This window comes from Ambystoma mexicanum, chromosome 8 (assembly GCF_040938575.1).
Source record: "Ambystoma mexicanum isolate Mex_15411 chromosome 8, UKY_AmexF1_1, whole genome shotgun sequence".
Classification (NCBI taxonomy): Eukaryota; Metazoa; Chordata; class Amphibia; order Caudata; family Ambystomatidae; genus Ambystoma; species Ambystoma mexicanum.
In genome coordinates, this window is record NC_090929.1 from 868,677,321 (window position 1) to 868,690,183 (window position 12,863).

A 12,863-nucleotide genomic window follows, 5' to 3' on the forward strand; every position below is an offset into this window, starting at 1 on the left:
TACCAGAGATTGTAATGGAGTCTCACTTACTGACTTACCTGCCCAAAAAAAGCACCAGAGATATTGATCTCATCTCTTGCATCAGAATCCCTAATATCAGCTGAACAAGTAAATGAAAATCTGGAAATCATTGAAATGGATACCTCTGAAAAACATGTATATGAAGTTTTTCAATTGAGAAATCATAAAAAGGCCAAGAAAAACAAGAGAAAAAAATAGACCAAGTAATGAGGTAACGGTACCCCAACCTAAAAAAAAACAAAGAACCGACATATACAACGAGAAACAAATGTGAATCAAAAATCTAAAAAACGTTTTCAAAAACTTCCTTCCCCACAAAATGGTGAGAGTTTTATAGAATCTTCAGCTATTCATCTAATGAAAGATAACTCTCAGTCCCACCAAATCTCAATGCACCTGAAAGAGGCAGCACTGTCTACTCCTTTACCTAAATCACTGGCAGTAGCTCAAGGTAATGTACCAAATACAATGTTGCTTACTAATGTTGAAAGCAATGAACTATACAATGATGTTATAGATAGAAACACAAATGATATTATTCAGGATGAATGTTGTTGGTTCCACGAGTAGATATAGTCTATCAAAGTTTACATGATCCCAAGATAGGGCTAAATCAAACTAGACAAAAAATATGTGTGAATCTAGATGTGGGCTATGAAAAATTCAAAACCTTGGAACAAAAAAGGAAACTAATATTAGCCTCATCTGTTCCAACTGAGATAACGTGTACAAAACCAGAAGAAATCCATTCTAACTCAGATTAAACAATCATCCAAATCTCAAACCAGAACACTGCACATCTGAATTTGATGTCAAATGATAGTTATTAAAATGCCATTCAAGTTTCAATATTAGAATCCGAGATTCTACGAATAACAATGCTAAATAGAACATACTCTGATCCCTTTGTGAATAGGTCGACTCTATTGACAGCATTTAAATCAATTAAGGACCTTGAACATATATCCTCTCGGGACATTCAATCAATAGGTTTTGTAGAAACTTCAAACTATAATTCTGTGGAATTAAATGTAATCTCTCAATTGTCAAAAATCTCATTTGGCGGAAAAAGACAATCTAAAAGCATGTGGCTTTCCTATTGAAAAACTAACAATACAACCAGTTCTTAATATCGTAAATTAGCAACATTTTGATCAAACCTTTAAAGACAATCCCCTAGAACGCATGTCAAAGAGAAAAGACTTTATACAAACTATAGGTATATGCAATTGTTCTTGTAAATCTGAGAAGAATTCAACAAACCCTCAGAAAGTACACCATCAATCCCAATGGACATGGCAAATGCAAACCGTAATTACAACTAGACTCATTCAGATCATCAAGAAATTAGATATTCGATGGCTGAATGGAACAGAAGAGGTTTTGCTCATCTGTGTACTTCAAAGCTAAGTACCTGGTGAAATATGATATTATTCTCTTACAAGAGACATGGATGACTATTGCTCCAACATGGCCTGACATTCAGATTGTGCATACTGCTGCTACAAAAGCTGCCAACAGGACCAGGCCTGTTGATTGCAGTAAGTCTGCATTCAAATCTTCAGTTACAATAGTGGACCTCGCCTTGCTCAGGTATTCAGCTAGCTAAGATTACAACATCAAATACCTCTCATCCATTATATCCATCAGCAGCTTTTATTGACATTTACTGAAACCCACTAGCTATATCTCATGAACTATTTTTAAAGCACATAGAAGACATGCTGGACCTCTTCCTACTAGATCCCCACATTGCAATCACACTGATTGCAGGAGACTTTAATATTAATTGTATTAATCCAGATACTCAACAGTATCAATCGAGAGCCAATAAATGGCTCATATTAATGAAAATCCATAACTTTGTTATAGTAAATGGAACACATATAGATGATCACCCTCGGCCACAACATGGTCAAGAGGTTCCGCACACTCAACTCTTGACTATGTGTTCATCTCCTCTATCACAAAAGTTGCTTCCTTTAAAGTCATTGAAAATCCTGCCAGTGATTATAACGTTCTAGAACTTGCATGGATGCCATATGTCTCAGCACCGGCTCATTGTTACAACCAACCGATATACATTAATCAAGCAAAGAATCGTCTAATCTGGCCGTTGTCTAGAGTAGAGCTTCTAAAAACTAAACTCAGTCTTCATGATAATGATAGACTGGGTAATACTACTCCGATTTACCGACCTATCACTACAGTACCATTCCTCCTGAAAATCATAGGCAAAATAGCCTATCTACAAATTCAAAAATATTTGGAATCCAATCATCTGCTGGGATCTAGACAATCAGGCTTCCGGCCCCAACACGGGACTGAAACTGTGTTAATTGATTTGAAGGCCCAGATTGATGACCTCAGGGAAAGGGGCGACTTAACTCTCCTCTCCCTCCTGGACCTATCGGCTGCATTCGAACTGGTAAATCACCAGGTCTTGTGCAGCCACTTGGACTCAGCAGCACACTTCTCCCCTGAAGCCATTGCTTGGATACAATCCTTCCTCAGTGATCATACCATGAGAGTTTTCTCTCCTATTGCTTCTGCTAACCCTATCCCCATCACGTGCGGTGTTCCCCAGGGTTCATGTGTCTCGCCTACCTTATATAACATCTTCACTAAGCCCCTTTTCGATGATCTGGATCATCTGGGTATCACCTACACTAACTATGCAGATGGTACTCAGATCCTCCTACCAGTTACCCGTGATTATGATAAGGATTTGGCCTTGGTAAATAAGGTTTACCTCATCATCCAGGTATGGATGGACCCCCATGCACTATGCCTGAATGATGACAAGACAGAGATCATCATCCTGGGTACACAACTATCATTAAAGAAACTAAGCCCAAATTATTCTGCCTTTAACATCGACAACAACATTATTACAACTGCCAAGGAAGTAAAAACATTAGGATTTTACTTGGATTCTGCCTTAACGTTTAACAAACAGGTAACCTCGCTGTCCTCGGCCACAGCCTATACCTGTAATCTAATCAGAGCTGGCAGAACCTTCCTCTCCAATGCCAGCTGTATCACCCTTGCTAGAGCTCTCATATTATCAAGACTTGATTACTGCAATGCCATGTACATTAGGGCGAGCAAACAAACTACTAAGAAAATCCAACTCCTGCAAAGCAACGCCCGCAGAGCTGCGCGCGGAATTGTCAGGAGAGACCATATTTCCGACACCAGAAGAGCTCACAACTGGCTGTCTACGATTGACAAAATAAAACTCAAAGTTGCCTCCCTCACTCATAAATGTGTCAAAAAAGTAGCCCCTCGCTATCTCACGGACAGAATCATTACTAAACGCGAGACAAGACTAATCAGACTTTCAAAGAATAATTGTCTCCTGACCCCCAGATTCAAACTGGCAAGAGTGGGAGGTAACAGCTTCCAGGTCAAGGCTACCCAACTATGGAACTCACTCCCTACCTCACTCAGACTAGAACCATCTTACACAAAATTTTGCCACACCCTTATAAAAATGTTCAAAGATTCTGATGGCTTAGCGCAACTCTGGCGTTTGCCCTCTTCACCCAGATCTCACCCTCCTCTACTTCGGACCTCAACCGGTATGCCATTTATAAAGAATTTGCATTAATTCATTTTGTATATAATGTATATATATTCTCTACGCTATTATTATGAAAATTGTAAAAAATGGTAAAAATGTCAACTATTATTATGCTCTTTGACTGCAAACAACAACTTTGTCACTGCAATATCTTTTTATGTACAACTAAGCTGTGAGTAATCTTATGCGATGCGCCCGACTACATGTGGGTTTGGTGCGCAATGCAAGTAATAAACTAAACTAAACTGAACTAAACTAATCACCCAGTCAACATTAACTCAGATTACTCCAATGTTTAAATATAAACAAGCCTAGAATGAGGATATAAGAATCCTTAAAAAACAGTTTTGTCAGCAACTTAGAAAATTAACTGCTGTCACAGATTCCCAGAACAAACAAACTTTGAGGACTATTTATAGGAATCATATCAAGCAAATAAAATTAAACCAGAAACAAGCAAATACAGAAAAAATGCTGTCATTAATAATAACAAAATCCTCATCTCAGTTATGGAATCTTATTAATAATAAAGACAAGTTTGCTGCATCTTCTGTCGTACTGAACTCTGTCCCTGAACAAGAGTGGATTACTCATTTTACAGCATTGCTTGTGAATCACGACCTCAAGAGCGCGTTTTTCTTTTTAATGAGATCCCTGATCTAAGAAGTATAACCTTTGACAGGTTGGACATCATTCTGTTCATTATAAAACGTAGTCCCTCTCGCGCCCCAGGACCTGACAGACTAGCAAATGTCACACTAAAAGCTCACCTGGAAATGATCTTTAACAATGTAATCAAAACATCCCAAATGCCACCAACGTGGCAAAGGTCAGTAATAATTCCAATATTTAAAAAGGGAAATAGGTCAGATCCCCTAAATTATAGACCTATTGCGTTATCAGACATACCGGGAAAGTAATTTGCTAAGCTTGTCCTAAGTGACCTAAATGTATGGCTTAACACAAATAACTTACTAGGTGAATATCAATCAGGTTTTGTAAAAGGATTAGCTGATTCCCCTAATCTAAATTTATTGGCAGCTATTAAGAAATATGCAATAACATCAAAACAACCTGTGTTTTTAGTTTATGTGGATTTTAAACAAATATTTGATTCTATCTCTCAGAACATTCTATGGCAAATACGCTTTAAAGCAGATTGACCTACTTTTATCTTTTATCTAATTTATAAATGTTATACTTATACATTGTTAAGAATTTAAAAAAAAAAACTACTGATGGTCTCTAAACAAAAGACATTCTAACCTCATCAGGTCCTAAACAAGGGTGCATCTTTGTATCCATTTTATTTAACTTTTACATCAAATATATTCATAAAGCTTTTAATTCAGTCTGGTCGTTTCCACTAAAAATTAGTGATAAAGAAATATCATGGCTATTATATGCAGATGATTTGATTATATTAGATACGACCCCTATGGACCTACAGAGAAAACTGGCAGCATTAGATACATATGCTTCAGAAAAACATCTAACTATTAATGGTAAAAAGTCAAACACAATGATATTTCAACACAAAATAGTTAAACAAAAGTACAAATTCAACTGGACCTTAGCTAAATCAGCTCTTGAACAAGTTACAACATATAAATACCTGGGTCAGAAAGTAAACACTCATCTTCAAGATGTATCAAGTAAATCAGAATTGAGATAAAAAATAAGATATCTGATGACACAAGCAGTAGCAATTCAAAATAAGTATGGTACATTTTCTATCCAACCAGCGGTTCTTATTATAACTAGAAAGTAGTCCCAATTATAATTTATGGAGCCCAAGCAAAACTACCAACAAACTGCCCGAGCTGGGGTTTACTCGAGAAACTATATTTGAAAATAATTATTTCTCTACTGTCGAGTCTCCCAATCACAATTATTAGATGTGAACTTGGTCTTGTTTCAATAGCAGCTAGAGCTTGTCAAACTATAGCATGCTACTTGAAAACTTTATATGAGGTCAAATCTCAAACAATTCTATCTATAGTTGAACCAAGCCTAATCTCTCAGACATAAAACCCATTGAATTCCTGGTATTTATATTGCAATTCTGTTTTAAATGATGCAGACATTTTGGTCCAACTGATTGTGGAGAATCCAACAAATTGAAAATCAAATAATGGCAACATGACTGGTTAAATACATGGGAAAGATGCAATACATACCAGATCTTTTACCCCAATATCTTACCAAATTCCCTGAACCTAAGTATGCAACATCAATTTTGAGACTTTGCTTCGATCTCTGGCATACAGAAACTCAATTAGAGCGTTATAATAAAATCAACGATGATAAAGTAATGTTTTTTTTGTAGGTTAACGGAACATACTGAAACTCTTTGTCACCTGATAACAGAATGTAATGTGTTACTACAACTTAGAAAATACACATATCTCAAGTACTTACAATCTTTTAAAACTAAGACAAAGAAAAAGATGTGGATATATATATTAAATTCCACAAACATGTCCCTGAATATTGCAATCATGAATTATCTGCAAGCTCTAAATCTAGCAGACTTAACAACATTAAAATAACTGCAATATAACATCAAGTTGCACTAGATGAATTTAGAGTGTCCTGTTTTTAAAACCGCATCAATAGATTTTTTATATGTTTACATATCTTTTTATATGTTTGAAATATTTTAGTATTTATAATGTTTTAAGATTAAAGGAATTACTTTAAAGTCATAAATATTGCAATTAGCTCATTCCTAAACAATCTTTAATAGACAATAGTGTGATGAATATTAGCAAAAAAAGATGTTTTTTTTTTTACTGGAATGAAAATGTTACATTTATTCTGAAAATGCTATAATGTACCTCTAGAGAACTGTTTTAACTTATACCTCTTCAATGAATAGAGAACATTTAACGGACATACATAACTACAGTTAACAAAGATTTTTATTTTTTACCAATATTTGCAACTCAATCAAATTCCTATAACTAGAAAGAAATGTGCACCTTTGAATCTGAAAATGTTATAATACATTTCTCTGGAACTGTTTAAATTTACATTTTATGAAACCTGAACTTGTAGAGACAACCAAGCTGGTGTATGTAATATGCTAATGGCGTATGTCATGATGATGTAATATATATATATATATATATATATATATATATATATATATAGTTATGGTTAAGTTACTGTTTCCATAGGAAGAGCACTTTTTGGGCGGCTTATAACTTCGCTCTCCCTGGACGGATCTTCACCAAACTTTGCAAAAAAAGTATTTGGGTCACTCTGAATTTTGTTGCATTGTTGGTGAGGATTTGTCCAGGGGGGGCAAAGTTATAGGGGGGTCCCAAAACTTTTTTTTCCCATAGACTGAATGGGAAAAATGTTTGCTCGCGTCTACAGCCCAAACCGCTGGACGGATTTTCACCAAATTCAGACCAGGAGCAGCGGCTCAGTCCCGAAAGCGTGCTTTTGCAAATTTGGTGAAAATCCGTCCAGTAGTTTTTTTAAAAATGACCAAAAAGTAGGTAAAAAAAAATTAGTGATATCTGTGTTCAGTCCACGGACGGACTTCCCTGTTCGCTCTGCGGACAGTGGGCCTCATTACGACCCAGGCGGATTTCGCGGTGCTAAATGCACCGCGAAGCATGGCGGAAAGCCGCCGATAGCGCCATGGGGGTTGGCGGATTTACCGCCCCATTCCGACCTCGGCGGAGCGGTAAATCCCCAATCCCCATTCTGCCCTTCCCCATTCCCATTTTTGCCCCATAGGGTATAATGGGAGTGGGGAAGGAGTTAATTACGCCACCGTAAAATACGGTGGCGTAATTAACAACGAGGTCCCGTAGCGCCATGGTTTTCTCCGGCTGGTAAAACCAGGCGGAGAAAACCTCCATGGCGCTACGGGAACTCGTAGTATGGCGGAGAGGTACGCCATGCACTACGCTGGCGTAATACCCTCTCCGCCAGGGTCCTAATGAGGCCCAGTGTCCTGATTGGCCAATCGGCTTGCGTGATGTTCGCGGACATGCAACGTGTTCGCTGATTGGATGGCGTGGAGCGCGTCAGATTTTCAGTAGCGCCCGCCATCTTGGATTCGCGGTCGTCCGCGGACAGCGCGGTGAAACTTTGTTCAAAATGTGTATTAGGTAGAGTGTGTTGGTGTGTAGGAGTGTTTGGGGAGGGTGGGAGTGTATGAGATAGGATGAAAGTTGTGTTTTTTATGTGTTAGACGTTCTTTTTGTGTTCGATTTGTCTGCGGACATCACGGGTGTTCTGAAATGTTCTAAATAAACTGAATGGGGGGTGTTCTGAGTACTCAATATGTGTCAGTTTTCTTCGCAAGCAAACTGAAACTGTTCTAAGAACACTCGCAGTGTCCTGAAATGTTCGCAAATAAACAAAATGGGGGTGTCCTGAGGACACTGTCCGTATTGTTCGTTGTCAAGTTGAATATGTTCTAAGAACACTCACAGTGTCCTGAATTGTTCGCAAATACACAAAATGGGGGTGTTCTGAAGACGTTGTCGAACACTCGCTGTGTCCTGAAATGTTCGCAAATATGAATGGGGTTGTGGCTGACAAGTTGAATGTGTTCTAAGAACACTCGCGGTGTCCTGAAATGTTTGCAAATAAACAAATTGGGGTGTCCTGAGGACGCTGTCCGTATTGTTCTCTGTCAAGTTGAATTTGTTCTTAGAACACTCATGGTGTCCTGAAATGTTCGCAAATAAACGAAATGGGGGTGTTCTGAGGACACTGTCCATATTGTTCGTTGTCAAGTTGAATTTGTTCTTAGAACACTCATGGTGTCCTGAAATGTTCGCAAATAAACAAAATGGGGGTGTTTTGAAGACATTTCTAAGAACACTCACGGTGTCCTGGAATGTTCGTAGGGGATGTCCTGAAGGCGTAGTCCGTATTGTTCGCTGGCAAGTTGAATGTGTTCTAAGAACACTCGCAGTGTCCTGAAATGTTCGCAAATAAACAAAATGGGGGTGTCCTGAGGACACTGTCCGTATTGTTCGTTGTCAAGTTGAAAGTGTTCTAAGAACTATCGCTTTGTTCTGAAATGTTCGTAGGGGGTGTCCTGAAAACGCTGTTCGTATTGTTCGCTGGCAAGTTGAAAGTGTTCTAGGAACACTAATAATGTCCGTGGACATTAAAAGTTTCCATAGACTATAGTTGAAATGTTTGACTCTATGGATGTGATATGCTGCACTGGTTGTTGCCAGGGCATAGAGTCTTGGGTGCATGGCCATTTGGCCATGCACCCAAGACTCTATGCCCTGGCAACAACCACCGCAACATATTAAATTCATATTTTCTTATACCTTTGGGTGAAAAACAAATGTATAAGGAACAAAGGTACTAGATACTATGGATGTGATATGCTGCTATGGTTCTCCTTATTATTGTATACTTACTGTTTGGTCTAGTAACGGGAGTCCATGTTTTTCTTGTTAATTTCTGTGATAAAAGAAAATAGCATGTTAGTATTAGTATTTTGTAATGACTTATTACATTGTATAATCAATATACTTTTTTTTTTTTTTGGACCCTCATATTTAGTAGATTACAAATCAGAGTACTGTGCAATTTGCTAAGTTTCTGTATTTGTTGCTAAAATCATTGGGTCTGTGGGAGAAAAAAAAATCCATGTTGGATTAAAAAAAAAACTTTTTCTGTTATGCTACAGTTCATTTGTTTGTTTGTTTTCAGTGTTCACTTGTTGTTTCTGGCTAATGCTTAATACTTTGGCTTGTTGTATTTTTTTGGAGCAGTAACATATTATTTATTTGTTTTGATATTATAACATTTTGGAGCAGTTAGATACCAATTGGCGTATTCTAACTGTGTATTTTCTGGTCTAATTTAGTGGTATTCATTTATCTGATTAGTTGTTGTAGAATCTTTGAGCAGTTAGATAGCTTTTGGAGTATTCTAACAGTTTATATTTTTTTAACACAAGTTTACTTAGGGTTTAAATACAGTTTAATTATCAAATTTTGGTTTTAAGAACATCAAATAAGCGTTTGTAAGATTTCCTGGTAATCTCTGCTTTAGAGTCATGGTACTATCATTACATTCAAACCATCCACATTTCTTTTTTAAATATGCAGTGTAGTGCCCTGAATTGGTTGTGGCTCCTGTGTGGTAGATTATACCTATCGTTGTGAAGGATTTTTTACCAAGTGATATTTGACCATGTGTGAATCCAGTCAGCTTGCAGTTGTTTTTGGTACCATCTGCATTGTAATGTAGAAGCATTAGTATTATGTATTTACTATGTGTTTGTATTACTAACGTGGAGCGATTATCTGAATTGCAGGTAGAGCATAATCTACCATGGTTTGCATTTTGTACAAGTCGCTGAAATGGAATGGATTCACAATTTGGTATTGATATATATATGAAGCGTTCAATGGGGATTTCTTCTTGTGTCACATTGTTGCAGAGAGTGCATGTATGTTTCCACATGTATGAAATCTCAAAGATTTCATTTATAGGTATGTTTTTGTTTTCCAGTACTTGTAGTAAGTACATTAGAAATTCTTATGGATCTTCCTGTGAATTTATAGTGAATTTCACCATTCCAGCATAGTAGTCCAATTGTTATCTTATTCCAAAAACACTATACGTGTTGTCAGGATTGTTTGCTGCATTTCTGTGAAGTACTAACATTTGCAAACACAATGGGTCTGTACTGTGTAAGTAAATGTTGTCAACAATTGGTGGTAATTGAAATAGAATATTCATTGCTACATTTGCGTAGCAACTTACACCAACTATATTTGAGAATTTAAATGGTCCAGGTAGTTCTGTATCTAACTGCTTTTTTTGGAGTTTGTCTTCCTTCTTTAAAGAAGTACTTGGTTTACTTTCCCTAATTGATTCTTTTTTGCTTGTGGTACTTTATGAAGTATTTGTTTCTTTTACTCAGTTTGGAGGATTTGCAGTGACATCCTGTTGCATTTCTGTTTGATTTATTTTTCTTTTATAATGTTTCACTTTTTGTGGAATAGAATATGTGTTTAGGTGGGGGGTGTATAGTGAGCGAAGTCTATTGTATTCTAAAATGCAAGGAATATCAGCGTTTATTTTACTTGCATCAAAGTTGATTAGAAATAGACCGTCAAGTCTACGTAAGCGTGATAGTGCTACATAGCTCATGTCTTCTTTAAAGACTGTGTTACCAATTTCTATCATTGCTTTGTCTAGGGTAAGACCTTGTGATTTATGAATCGTGACTGCGTATGCAAGAGTTAGAGAAAATTGTTCTCTGCGTACATACATATCTTTGAAGAGAAGGAATCTAGCTGTTGAGCATCCTATCCTTTTTACTTATGAAAGTTTGTCAAAGAGTATATTGACAAACTGAATTTTGTTGTCGCGTGGGTATGTTTGAAAGCCACCAACTGTACCCAGTGCTCCATTAACTAGTCCTTGGTCCACATCAAGGTTACGTTTAAGCATTACTCTGCAATTTAAGGATAATTTTAATATCTTTTTCTAAGCCTGCTGTGTTTGAGATTGATTTTTCTAAATTATTTAGTCTTGTTGTGGCTTGGTCACACATGGGTAGTGTCATACCATGTACATCTAGTTTGTCTGTGGCGCTAATTTCCATGATTGGTTGCATTTCTTTACTTAGCATGATTTTATTGAATTTGAAACAGCTTGCAAGAGCTGGCATTAAGGCCATACAATTGACATTTTTGTGGGCTAATTGTTCCATAACATCTGTAGCACATGCATTATCGCCAAAAAGTGCATTAATGTGCCGGGTTTTCAATATTCCTTCTGCTTCTTTAGAAAGTATACCAACTCTGATACTTTTTAAAATGTTGGCATAAGTGAGATCTGCAGATTGCCGCATGTTTTCTGATAATTCGCTGTATTGCAAATGTTGCCAAAGGTTGACATTTCCAACGCTGCTAACAGTTTTACGGCAGAGTTTGTGTCCTAATGTTTTAAAAATAGGCTCACCTTTTACTGGTGTTAATTGAAGCAGATCTCCAAAAACAATAATGTGTTTTCCTGTAAAGAGCTCTTCATAGTCTGTTTTGAGTACTTCTTGTAATCTGAGGTGAATCAAAGCTAACATCAGGTTGGAGACCATGCTCACTTCATCTATTAGTAGCATTTTCATTTGTTTCAATACTCTGCGTAATTCCATTGCAGCTTCTGCAGAAAGTTTGTAATAGTCTAATTTGTTCTGGTGTTCTACTGGTAATAGTAGTAATCGGTGTAATGTAACACCACCTATGTTGTAGGCAGCTAAACCTGTGGGGGCAGTGACAACAGCTGACAGTTTGTTGTTTGTCAATTGTTGAAGGAACTTACTAATGATTTTGATTAGGAATGTTTTGCCAGAACCTGCTTCACCACTGACGTACAGTGGTATAGGTTTATAATTATGGCAGGAACATTCTTTATTTTCATGTTTTACACCATGTGGAATTTGTTTTGTTATTTCTTGAAAAATGCTACTTTGCTCATTGTTTAGTTTTGATTGTACTATAGTTAAGTCTTCCTTATCTTCATACTGACACATGGTGTTTTCTACTTCTATCATAGCTAATTCTGCCTCATTTATTATTAGTGGTTCTCCCAGTGGTTCTTGGCTTCCTGTTACAGAAGGTTGACTACTGTCAGGAGTGTCCTTATCTAGTTGAGCTTGGAGTTCTTCTTCGTGTTGCTATTCATTGTGCAACATTGTTTTGTACTGTGTAAAGTTTACATTAGTTATAGTGCTTTCATTTGCTTTGAAAGCATCCTCATATGAGTCATAGTTAACTAGTAATTGTTCTCCTTTTCTCCATGGTTTGAAGAGTTGTAGCAGGGACATGTAATATACTTCTTTATGTTGAGGAGTCTTTAATGACAATTTGATATGATTAATTAAATTTGGTTTAGTGAGTTTAACTAAGCTGCCTACACAGTTTGTTACTCTATATTTACCTTTTTTTTCATCAGGTTTCATTTTATTTTTCTATGTGTAGTTTTGGGCTATGTGGTATAGACACGTGTTTTCCAAAGTATTACTTCTGTTTGGGTAGTATGTGTCCAATAAATTGTTTTTTAAAATGTCTTGGCTGTTGGGATCATGTTTGGCTATTGTTTCTATATCTTCATGTGATTTTAGAGCTCTTTTTCTAGATTTAGCTGGACCAAGACTTAGCCATACTATATTTTCAGATTTACCATACAATGCAGTACCAGTTAAACGATCAGCTGCTTCATATGATCCACATTCTCTATGGGTGAGCAT